Here is a 13,603-nt window from a genome sequence, read left to right as displayed (position 1 = left end):
CTACTACTGGGTGATGTTTAAGAAAACCCCTGATTTTGAGAGTTTGAGGGGAAGAAATTCCTGCCAATGCATTTAGCGAAATAATTGGTTCGTCAGATACAATCTCCTTTTTGTTATCTTCTTCGATCGCCTCCGGTTCCTCAAGTGGTGGATCTTCCTCGGTGGAGCTGTAGTCAGTGGCATCTATTTGAAAAAACTTGGGCTCCTTGCATTTATGACCCGGGGAATATTTTTCATCACAGTAGTAACATAGTCCTTGCTTCCTTCTTTCGGCCATTTCCGCAGGTGACACCTTTTGAATCTTAAGTGTCTGAGTCGTGTTGGGAGCCTGTGGGGGATGACCTTTAGCGGGGAAGTTGGGGCGGCTGGATTGGGCTGTTAATGCACGTTCCACCTTACGAGCTACCTGGCAAGCCTCTGTCCACGTGGGAGGGTGGTGGAGTATAACCTAAGCTTTGATGGCTTCTTTAAGACTGCTGATAAAGCATTCCATGTAGAACTCATCTGTGAGACCCTTAGTGCGGAAGGCTAAGGCTTCAAAAGCGGTAATATATTCCTCCACTGTACCCGTCTGTCGGAGCTTAGTGAGACGCCCCAAAAAATAGTCTTCCTGTTCAAAGCGATTTCGAAGAGCTTTGGCAAATTGGGCCCAATTCTAAAAATTTCCATTGCAACGCTGATGCCATTCCCCCCATTGCCATTGTTCATTGTCCAAGTACATGGTGCCCACCATAAGCTGAGTCCCCTCATCTAGGATATGATTCAATTTGAAATACTGCTCCATTTGTGCTAGCCATGCGGACGTGTGAGAACCGTCAAATTTATGCATATCCAACTTGGGAGGTCGCTGACTGGGTGGTGGATGGGTGTGCCAGACGTGAGGAGAGTGGCTAGACTCACCCTCATGGTATTCATGGCCATTATACGCCTCCTCGTGGGATGGCTCCTTGCCCTTCGAGAGTGCATTCTGTATCAGGAGACTTATTCCTTTAATCTCATGTTGGATTTCGTTCACCGCAGTTTGGATGGAGTTCACATGGTCTTCAATTTTGTCTATCCTTTCATTGGCCATCGCTTGAGCACGAGTTTCTACCATACACCAACCTGATGAAAAATTGGGACCACCTAAAAATTTTTACTAAGAAATTGAATGGTACCACCTTGCTCAGCTCGTCGTCCTGATTCTGATGGGCTAGATCACCAATAAGCACCCCGAAAGATCTCAGACTCTTTTTTTTTTTTTGGAAAACTCCTAACGGAGTTTTACTCCTTCCTGATCAATACTGCAGTCGCCAAATCCTCAAAATGTCAATGCTGCCAAAAGTCCTACGAAAAGTATATCCAGGTACAAGAACCCTTCACAACTAGTTCGATCTGGTGGATCTGAGAGATCTGAATGGTGGAACAACTGCTGCTGCTGATCTGATGGAGCTGCCGACTGATGTCTGCTGCTGCTGCACTTCTTTGCACCCGCTGATCTAGAATAGATGATGTGTGATCCCCCAATAGAAAGCGAACTATGGTCTTGAGGAGTGTCAGGTGCTACAGATCGCAATATACATAAGGGTCTGACAGTAGTACTCGGCCCAATGTTTCAGGGCTCTAACTAAGGAGGATCGACCGTACCCTTAGCCGTACAACCCGACTACCCTATCGTACGGGCGAGTAATCTCTCCGAGTGCTGTTCTCGGTGTACTGTAGCCACAAGACAGCTGAAGGTTTATCTATGGCGAGGTTTCAAGGGAGTCTAGGGGGCTTCCTACATACCCAGAGGGTACGTGGAAGACAGTGCGTGCGCGGTTCTGTCTAATGCGCTACTACTCGAAGGGGTACCCACAGGGGTTACAAGGGAGTCCAACAGACGTGACCACCTCTTGTATTTCCTTTGTGCATGCCTCCCAAAATCCGCAGGTTTATGCGCTTAACGACAAATCCCGTGGTTTAAAGACGCCGGAACATGTCTCTAGCCAAAAAAAAAAATTTGCTAAAAATTGGAGATCCCACCGAGCCCTGGAAAGTGCTCTGATACCACTTGTTATGCTCTTAACCTGCAAAGTAATACCCAAGCATAGAATATGTGAAGAAAAGACACCCAGAACACAGAATATGCGAAGAAAAGATACCCAGAACACAGAATAGCAATGATTTTATTATTCAAAGAGCAATGTTCACATGCCTCTTCGAGGGGGCAACCTCCAATAGAGCAGAGCTCGATTACAAAATAAGACACGATACTCCTCGCAGGGAGTCTCTATCCTTTATATATGACTCCTACATGCAATACCACGGGCCAATACCGTGGGTTTTATTAATACCATCTATCTAATACTACTGCCCATTTGCAACTAACTGTGGTCCCGTCATTAATTGCGGGTTAACCACTTACAAATTTTAATATGGGCTTTATTGACTCTAGACTATGACGTGATCCCATGACATAAATAAGGGGGTTAGGGTGGGACCCTAACAGTGCATGGAATTACAAAACCTTGTCTATTCAAGAAATCATCATAGTTAACTTATCATTCAATGCATCAAAACCATGAAATTGTTTCAGAGAGATCAACGCACAAGAAACAAGCAGTCTTTTTCAAGAAAAGAAGATGCTTAACTTATTTTTTATGCACAAAAATCATTTGAAATCTTTTTCAAGAAGATAACATGGCTCCTTGTACTTTTATGCAAAAGATTCAAATTCAATTGTTTCCAAGGAAATAACATGGTTACTTATCTATTTTTATATAAGATTCATATAAAATTGTTTCCAAGAAAATAACATGATTACTTATCTTTTTATGAATAAGATTCATATGCATTATTTCTTAGAAATAACATGGTTAATTACCTTTTTATTCGCAAGATGCCCTTTTTCTTCCACCATGTTCCATCCTTCATATTTGTAGCTAAACTTTCAATTTTATTTCTAATCTTTTTTCACTGTGCCATAGATTTTTTATGTGCATTTTTAAAAAGTAAGTTTTATTGCATCATTGGTACCTTTGGTTCTCCAACTACCGACTTGAATAAGAGAATTTCTTTCAATGTTATTGCCATAAAAATGAGGATAATTACTCAAAGACTATTTAATGTGCAAGTGTCAAATAAAGGTTCAATACATAAAGGTGAAAAAATAGTTTTTATGTGAAGGTTACCACGCTAAGTAAAACTAAGTCTACTAGATTGTGAGTTTGATTATGATTCTTGTTGGTAAAGGAAGATATTTGAATCCCCTTCCTATCCCTATGCCATAGATTCGATTGCATGCCCCATTTTTCTCTAAATGAAATTTGTCATAGTCATGCTACGAGGTACTCTCCCCCTCTAGATGTGATAAGGGAGGTGTGTTGTGAATGCTTGTATATTCTTTGTTTTCTTCTCTTAAATATGATGTAAAAGGATAGGCTTATTACACCTCTGTTTCTTTTTCTTTCTTAATGATAAAATAGAAAACCACAATTATAATACTTAACACCTTTTTGACGGTGTTGGACTCGCCAACATGTTAATGGGATCTCCCCGGTAAGAAGTCCCAATTATACCTCAGACCGTTTCATGTAGGAATCCCAGCAGTGGGTCATATGGTAAATCCTTGACCACGATTTCACAAAGAGGCAAGTAAGATAAATCTGTTGGTAGCAAGGGTATGACCGCTGCAGTGAGTTAAAGAAGGTGCATGAGAGGTTCTAACACAAGTGGGTCGAGATGAGTGCACCCCTTAGCAACTTGTAATAGTACTAAGATGGGAAGGGAACACATGAGCGAAGATAAATCATAATATGGAAGAAAGTTAGCTGGAAATACAAAGTGATGGTTAAACCAACAACACATTTCAGAAAGATTCATACATACTCATACATAATAGTCCATACATGCATGCATAAAAAAGCAAATACATATGCCATTTAGAGTAAACAAGATAGTTGGAATACAATACAACATCTGCATGAAACATGTTGGCTCTTATAATATAAATAAGTGTAAGTTCCCGTCATACAACACATCCATGTCCAACAACTAGCTCCAATAGTGGAACGTTACAGCCACATCTACCTGCTCCTCCAAAGAGATGTACTATCTCCATGCAGTGAAGAAGCGAAGGCATGTTACAATACTATCCAACCTCTCTCCAAGATAGTCTTATTGGAATCTTGGCTAACCAAAAGCCTATACAATGAGTTATGTGGAACTATTTATAGAAAAGGGTGGGGTGACCCTTGACATTCCCCTTTGTGATAGTTCAACTACCCTCATCACTGTTCACCTACTCTATGACTCTTACATCGAACTATTAACACTTGAATTACACCTGACATGACTTTACATTATAATGCACATGTACCCATATGAAAAAAAATGGCCTGAGTAAGCCATGATAGACATCAATCTGACTTAAACAACTATGAATGTACAACTCCTCAACATCTTCACGTTGATCGACAGTAACATACTGATGCCAAGATAGATAGTCCTTAATGGTGTCTATGTGTTCCGTGGTGACATCTGTCTGAAACCTAACTCTTACCTCTGTAACATCTAGGTACACTTATCTGGATCCTCTGTCAAGCTCATTTGAAATCATGCACGTGATTATCTTTAATGTGGCCAGACTAGCAACATACTTGTGCATGATATCTCTAGTGATGGGCAAGTCTAGGCTGGTGGCAATGCACATCAACTCGTCAAAGTACAAGTCAAGCTCTACTCGAACCTGTTTCTTTGTCTTCGCTTGGGTGAGAGTCCCAATTGATGGGTCCGCATGTGTGAGCACCACAACATCAATACTCTTGAATACACATGCATGGGAAGCATGTATGCTAGTGATGAGCTACAGGAGCTCTTCATAGTTCCGCATCTAACTTTGGATACGTGCCTTCAGCTCGACCGCATTGGCACTCATCATCTTGGGCAAGTGAAGTGAGGCTCCCTTTTATTTCATCATCCACATTCGCATGTCATCAACAACAACATGCAAGTTTGTCAATATAAGTGCTCTTCTAGCCCATCATTGTTGCCATCCGTTGAGATGGATGACTGCCTTATGCACGGTACCAAACTTGGAGTACAACGCTCACATAACTGTGTCAAGGGACAATACTTCATCTAGTATTGCCTTCTTCAATTCTGCTCGGGTGGACATTGTCACCAAGTCTCCTCCTTGCTTGGTCGTCTGTAGTTCCTTTTCCATTCACATATTCTTAGATATCACAAAGCAAACACTTGAGCTAGTGGCTTTGGCATATACTCTGGTTGCATCGACAAAGGTTGTTGGATGTTTGTGCACATTAGTCATGATAACTCATTCCTCTACTTGTGCAGGAGATGTATGACCCTCTGGAGTTGACACTCTGCGAGACTACACAACTCTATGTTGGGATTCGTCGAATGAGATGTTGTGCGTCTCTACTTCTAGTTGATCACCAAGGATCTCAGTGCCTCCTTGGTCATTTGAGACTTTCTCATCATCCAGATGCATTGAAGCAGGTGAGTCAACCTCTTTGTGATAAGGCATGAGGTCGGTGTCATGTTCCAACTCCTACTACTCCATGTCTGCATCCAACTATTGAAGTGCTTCTTATATCTCATGAGCGAAGTCTTGCTCCTATGATGGTTCACCCTATTCACTTGATGCCAGCTGTTCTTATGAATCAATTACTTGTACGGGCATTGGTTAATATGTTTGCACATGTTGCACCCCATGTCATATCTACTACTGTTGCACTTCCCTCTCCTATTTGTGCAACTCTTGTTCCGTTCGGAGTTTCGCCCTCAACTCATGCAACTCCTTCTCTGATTCTTCCATTCTCTTCTTATCCCTCTTCCTTTGCGTAATTCACATGTCACGTTGGTGCCTCTTTTCCTATATAGCCATTATTAATTTCTCTACTAATGGATCTCCTCGAAACTTGTGGCTTTGCTCCTCCTCCATGTGATCGACAATCTTCCTCTTACCTTTTTCACACACTGGTATGCTTACCTCTACTGCCACTGCTGCTACTAGTGTTGCTGGTGCTCTCGGTGATACTGCTTCATGTTGCTTCGATAACCACTCCACAGCGAAATCGACATGTTCATTGGGTCTGGAGAAACTGTAGTAATATCTCAGTGGGTCCTCCTCGACCCAATGAAACGCCCCATGGATCCAATTGAACTGAACTCTCATTTAGTGGTATTTCAAAATGTAATGTGGGTCATACGGATTGTAGGTTTGGAGGTCGAGTGGGTACTTCTTCATCTATTCTGCTTCAACATCCACTTGCTTGATACTCCAAGTCTCATATAACCCAATTTGCAATGGAAGAGCGGCCCAAGGTGCCTTCTTCTTCCGATGCAGTCTAGCTATCAATCTTGCCGAGATGTGATATGCTACTTCTTGCATGAAAAGTATGTCCAAGGAAAACTTCGGTAGAACATGAAGAGGCTTCTCTATGTTGAACATTCATATGAAGGTCCCAGATGGTGAGGCATACCAATCAACGATTCCTAACAATGCCTCTATTGCTTCCTTTGACATACAAGATGGATCCTGTTCAAATATCATCTTGTACACAAGGATGACAAAATGATCGAACAACCATGTGATTACTCCTCTAAAGCTACATTCTGACAACAAATCGAAATATGTGTTCACAATAGTCTCCATCGGTGAGTATGCCCACTCAAAACCCAAGAAATCCTATCGGGCACAGATTACATATAAGATGTAGGCGGACATGTAAATCTCTACATGCATACCTATGGGTGATTGTCAAGCCTTCATTACTTGTTCCTTCGGCTGATGAGCCAATACGTCGGACCAGTTACATGGCTTTCCTTCTCTAGCCACTTGGTCCAGTGCGATCACCCAATTTTGTGGGAAGGTTTCTGTGCTTTCTTGGCCATACAGTCGACAAGCAAATATGACCAAGTATTGGTACTCCTTCCTCAGTATCTTTGTGTTGTAGACCTGGTTGAGTGTAAACCTGAATCAACCCAGCTCCTTTAACCAGTTCTTCATAATGTTTCTGGAGTTAGCACTACTGTTGGGTAAGTTGAATGTAGTCTTCATGACAGTCACAGGGTTGGACATCTCATACATCTCATCATAATCACGTGCCCAAAAGGTTGCAAGGTTCGTCCCACTAACACTGCTCATGGTCATTGTCTTGGGATCGGTGTGAGAGGCAATTCAGTGTACCATGTCTGTGCATGGGAATGCAGGGTATCTGCATACCATCCAGTACAAGCTGGACTTGTGAATGTTCACATACACCTAACGGTCTTTGAGGACTTCCTCAAAAGTTCCTGAAAATGTTTCATTGACATGTTGCCACTTCAGTTTGATGTCCCTGTCTAGATACAACTTTGTATCTTCATAGATCGGTACACTAGAGGACACTCGCTCTACTGTTTCTCTAGCTCTCTTGGAGGCCATTGATCTGGTAGTTCTAAGGGACGAATGAACACCAGAAAGATCTAGAGACAAGAAACATGCATGGAAAGATATCTATTAGTGAAAACCCAACCAAATTCAGGGAATGACACAGCACATACCTGGGAAACGCATGGGCAAGATTGCGCAATTTCATTTGGGAGGTTGGGTGACTGGCTGCCAGAACTACGCAAAAGACATTCTGGGTTGTCTGGGAGGCAAGGCTGGCTGTTCGATCTACACAATGCGCAATCCAGACTGGTTGCTGGCTGCTGGGATTACGCAATGCACAATTCCAGCTGGGAGTGACTATAGGCTCAGGGACTACATAGCGCAATTTTCTGGGCCAATAGTCATTGTCCATCAAGAATATATAAAACAATCCTAGATGACAATACTGGGAAGAAATGTGCATTTCTGGAGAGGAAGGCAAAGCCTTCCTTCCCCAAATTGCGCAATGTTGTCTTAGTGAAGGTAAAGTTCGGGCCAAGGTTGGCCCGACTCGTCGACGGGAAACTGAAAGAAAATATGAAAGTGAATGCATGGAGGAACTAAGTGAAAGAATAAGTGATTGACAGTGCATGCAAACATGAATTGTAGATTTAGTAAACAGATCAACATGCATGTGGGTGAAGCAAGTTGTCAAATCGGCGACCTTTCGTGCAAAACAGTTTCATACATGTGAGAGTAGTGAGATAGCAATGAAAACTGAAATAGGGCTAGGATAAGCTAGTACACATGTAAATGATAGCAAGCGTTCAAAGAAATCAAGCAAGCAACACTCACACAAGTGAATACACAAAAAGTGATAGAAACACTGAAAAAGACAAGTTGAGGCCACTTAACCATGAATAGCTAAGCCAGATGTGTTTTGGGATGTCAAAGCTCCAAGATTGATGTGAAAGAATGAGCTCTAATGCATCGAATAAATATTTTTTGAGCTCATGACGTGCATGCCACAAATCTAAGAAACATTGAAACTTGGAGGAAAGTTTCTAAAACAACTTTGCATGTAACCTCCAATTGCTAAAAATAGCTCTCTAAATCATGGGATGCCTTTTTCATGTTTCCTTTTTTCTATTCTAGGAAAAATCAAGCTATGCATGCAAGTCAAGTTTCCTCGGTGTCGGGTGGAACTGGTCAACCAAACTACTCATGCATGCAGCTGCTCAACTACTTGAAGGAAATGCACATTTATGGTTGGAAGCTAGGCTGGATACCCAGGATATTTGCATAATTTCTGTTCAAAGCAACTGACTGCTACCCAGATTTGCACAAATTCCAGGCTGAGCAGCCCTGTTGCGGAAAATTACACAATTTTCACTGAGTGTTAACTGGAAGAATTGCGCAATTCTAGAGCCCAACAGTCTGCCAGATAGGATTGCACAATTTCTAGAGGGAAGGTTGGTTGCCCTTCAGAAATGAACAATTTCTTGGGGGAGTTGCTAGCCTGTAGTTGGACTAAGTCTGGGTGATCAGCCTGTGAGGGCAATGCATCAATATGTGATCGACAGGCTGCCTTTGTACAAGAAAAACACTGAAGCTTGTGTACTTCATGAAGCAAGACATGGTGTTGTGAAATTTTGTTACGGATGCTCTAAAACAAAGCTAAGGCAAAATTTTGGAGGGTGGTTTTAGCCGCTACAACACACCTTCAATATTTTTTTGGCTGCAAGAATATCCACATCAAACCCAAAAAACATTTTCCTATTTCCATATAAATTACCTTTTCAATAACACATATCTATTTAGTTTATTAAGAAGGTACTCCACTTATGTCTAAGTGGGATATTGGCGTATTGAGAAATTAGTTTTATCCCTTGATTTCAAATTCGATAATGGGTGGTTATTGTACAAGCCTAATAGATTATTGGTGGCCAATATTCCTTAAGCATTTTATATTAATAATGTTTTCATAATATGTAAATACATAAGTTTTATGGCTAGGGATAATACACCTCCTCAATTGGTCTTACTTTGCACTAAATTAGATATTGTATTTATTATTTCCCACATGCTGCCTTTACAACTCTAGAATAGATAATTGTATTTGGTGGTTCAGATGTCTTCTAACGTAGCTTCTCAAGCCATGTTGGTTCATGAGAGGTAGTTCTTGGTTGAGGTGTTTATACACTATTTTTCCCTTCATAATACTTATATATATTGCTAACATTGAATATACAAGGGATGCCAATGTTTTTTAGAAGTTCAAACTCATAGTCATTTGTTGAAAGCTTATTCAAGATTTGGAAAGGACCTACCTTTTTCCATTTCAACTTATTACAAGTTCTTCATGGAAATATTTATTTCCTCAAATGAACCCATACCAGTTCACTAACTTGAAATTATTGTTCTTTTCGATGGAAATCAACATAGTCCTTATACATTTTGTACTCTACTCTACCTTCTCCTTTAGTTATTGTGTAAATATTGGATGTATTCAGCAATATGTTTAGCCACCGTACATCTCCACACTAAATCTGCACTATCTATGAATTCATCTATTTCCCTAAGGCTGAAACCATACAAAACATTGAATGGAATATTTTTCATGCTCCTATTGACTAAGTCATTGTATAAAAACTCTTCCTAAGGAAATTTCAAGCCCCACTTCTTTGGTTTATCATCAATCAAGCATCTCAACAAATTTCCCAAACTTCTATTGACAACTTCAACTTGACCATTATTTATGGATGGTATTTTAAACTAAAACCCAACTTTGTTCTGAACATCATCCACAATATATGCCAAAAATGACCAACAAATTTTGTATCCCTATCTGAGACTATGCTTTTAATAAATCCATGCAACCAAAATATTTCCTTGGAAAATAAATTGGCTATGTGGGAAGCATCACTAGTATTTTGAAATGGAATGAAGTGAGATTTTTTTTAAAATCAGTCAACAACAATAAATATTAAATCATTACCTCACTGAGTTCGTGATAGTGCCATAAAATTCCATACTAATGTGTTCCCACGACCTTTCTTCTATCAAAAATGGACTATACCCCTTGGTTTTCTACTTCACATCCTTTACATGATGGCATATTCTACATATTTGCACCATTTTCTTCACATCTACACTCATCCTAGGCCAATCATAACTCCCAGTCATAAAAGCCAATTTTTTTTATCAATTTTGAATTTTCCACCAATTTGAATATGGGATAGTAGAGCATCCTGAAAAGGTTAAGGTCATTCTTAACTAGTCAATTCCTAAGGATGTGGCATATGTAATATCATTCATAGTGGGTAAAATTTGAATGGACTCAAAAATGCCAAGCAAGATTTGACTAGTTAAAATGTTTACTTATTGTTGCATCTATCTGGAAATAGTTGACACTGAGAAGGAATTTGTAATTTGTACTAACATTTATTTGGAATGCTTAGGTGGTGTGCTCATGCAAGAAGATCATGTGGTGGCATATGAATCCCACAAATTGAAGGATAATGAGAGAAACTATGTAGTTTACAACCTGGAGCTAGTTGCATTGATCCACACACTTAAAATGTGGATACAATACTTAATTGGTGAGAATTTTACCTAAATTTATGATCATGTGAGTTTAAAATATTTTTTTGGCCAACCTAACATGAATGCTAGAAAAGCAAGATGGACGGCCTTCCTGAGTGAATATGATTTCAACGTTAGGCATATAAAAGGAAAGGAATTTAAAGAAGGCGGTAAATGCACTGAGTCAAATTCTAAAACAGATTTGTGAGGTAATAGTAAGTAGCTCTAAAATATATTTCATAGAACAAATTCAAGTAAAAGCTAGAAATTGAAAATTATCATCTGATTTGTGAAAATTTGAAAATTAAGGATGATCATGGAAAATAACCAGATTTTTCACTTAACGAGAATGAGTTTCAACTTTTAGATATATAATTTATGTTCTAAATGTGGCCAGAGTTAAACAGTTAATATTAGATGAGCACCACAAAATACCCTTGTCATCCCACCCAGGTTATCACCAAATTATCGTAGCTCCTAAACATGAATTATTCTATCCTGGTATCAAGAGTGATGTACTTGATTACTTCGTAATATTCCAGGAGTGTAATAGGCCCAGGTAAAACTTTCATATAAAAAAGGGTAATAAAGGAAAACTAAGACCAAGGTCATTGGACAAATATTCAAGGCAAAATGTTGGGAAAACACTATACTGGGCATCAGTTGTGATTTATTAATGGCTATGGAAATTGACAAAGGAATTGGAAAAGGAAAAGAGGCAATAATTGGCATTTAATTATTAGAAATAAAGAAAATAGGAGAAAAGGAAGGTGAAGAGACACAAATTTTCATGCAAGGGAAATTGGAGGGAAAATGAAGGAAAATCGAGACAAAGGAGAAATCAATAATAAAAAGGCATCTAAGAGTTAGTTAAAAACTTTTGGTCATTACAATATTTGTTAGTTTTGTTTTGGCTCTCAAGACACAAATTTGCATGCAAGGGAAAATGAAGGAAAATCAATAAAAAGGAGAAATCAATAATAAAAAGGCATCCGAGAATGAGTTCACAACTTTTTGTCATTACAACATTTATCAGTTTTATTTTGGCTCTCTCCTTTCGTTATTTCTCTCATACACTCTTTCACACTTAGACTATTCTTGGAGCACTCTAGAAATCACCTGGATTTGGAAAAGGAAAGCAAATGAAAAGAATAGGGGAAGCAAAGGACAACAAGGGAGCACAAGGATAAGGTTTGATCAATAGCTTCAATAGGAAGATTTTGTAGGTAACTAGTTGCATGTGTGATTTCCTTGCTTGGATGTGAATGCATCTTACATGCATTTACTCAGTTTTCTCATTTTTGTCACTGGCAAGGTTGTTTCCTAGTTTGACAATAATTTAGCCTTGCCTTATCATTTACTAGATAGCCATGGTGATGGGATTCATTATTGGTTGAGCTTTGGATTGACAAAAGGTTTTGGAACTAGGTGAGGTTTTCTCAGGAAAATCCCAGGGGTTGGGGATGCAGATGGTTTTCGTCGAGAAGATCTCAATAAGTGGGTGGAGACAAGAAATTTTCTCAAGGTATGGTGAAGGAATTCGGGGGCATCCAAGCTTGTTTTGGTTTTGTGATCTTGGGACTAGTTTAGGTGATGTCATGATAGCTTCAAGGTGGAGGTGGTTTAACCTCCAGATTACTTGTTTGGTTATTTCTTGCTTTTTCCCATGAGATCTCACATTCATGATTGGAATATGGCATGGGGGTGATTGACTGAAGGAAATATTTGGTTCCACCCAAGCCATGGTCGGGTGCTAAGTGGAAGTCCCTGAATTGGTTTGCTTCTGCATAAGTTAATAAGAGACATATTCCTATTGTAATTAATGAGAAAATGTACTTCTTCTTATGTGGATTTCATGGCTGATTTTTCATGGTGTCTATTCTATTTATATTCTATTTATAAGAATGATTCTATGATGTGCTCTAACTATGGCTCTCGTTTATGATTTGATGGTTTGTTGAACAGTTCATTAATGCACATGTTCAAAAATGTTTTTGCAACTATATAGATAGGGAATTGAGCCTTCTTGATGATTCTCAGTTAAATTATAGAAGTTTATGATCATATATGCATTCATGACCTATATCTTCTTCAATTTTTGAATGGTTATCCTTGTCATCATGTTATTTATGATTCTAGAAAGTTATAGGTAGCTTTGGGTAGTGGTCTTAAGGCTTTCCTGGAAAGGTGGCAAAGATCTCACCACTGCAAGCACAAAACATTTATTTTTGGGCTATAACCACATGTAAGTAGGCTTGTGGTTGTGGTTGGAGCCTCATAACCACATGCACATTCTGAAAAGGGTGTAGCTGGGAGGTAAAGTCAGGGAAAAAGAGTTCTAGCTTAGTGATTAATCACTTGAAGTGGTTGTCAAGATCCTAATTGGTCTATATTCCCTGAGGGATATCAGTAACATTTCACTTTGTGGTGCCAACTGCTACACATGAAACTTGGAAGTTGGTTTATATCATAGTCACACTTAGCTCATGTTTACGAGGGAGAGATTATAAAAGCGGGTACATATGGGAAGTGCATTTATGGGTTGCTATCAAAGCGAACTTACAACACTAGACCTCAGGGTAAATGTATATAGTTATGCATGTATGTTGATTGTATACATGCCTAATATGCATGCATTGGGATGGTTACAGATAGCATGCATGTGGTTATTATTTCATT

This window comes from Pinus tabuliformis, chromosome 3_2 (genome assembly GCF_031772625.1).
Source record: "Pinus tabuliformis cultivar Carrire ecotype Pingquan chromosome 3_2, CPIR1, whole genome shotgun sequence".
Lineage (NCBI taxonomy): Eukaryota > Viridiplantae > Streptophyta > Pinopsida > Pinales > Pinaceae > Pinus > Pinus tabuliformis.
This window is presented reverse-complemented; position numbering follows the sequence as displayed.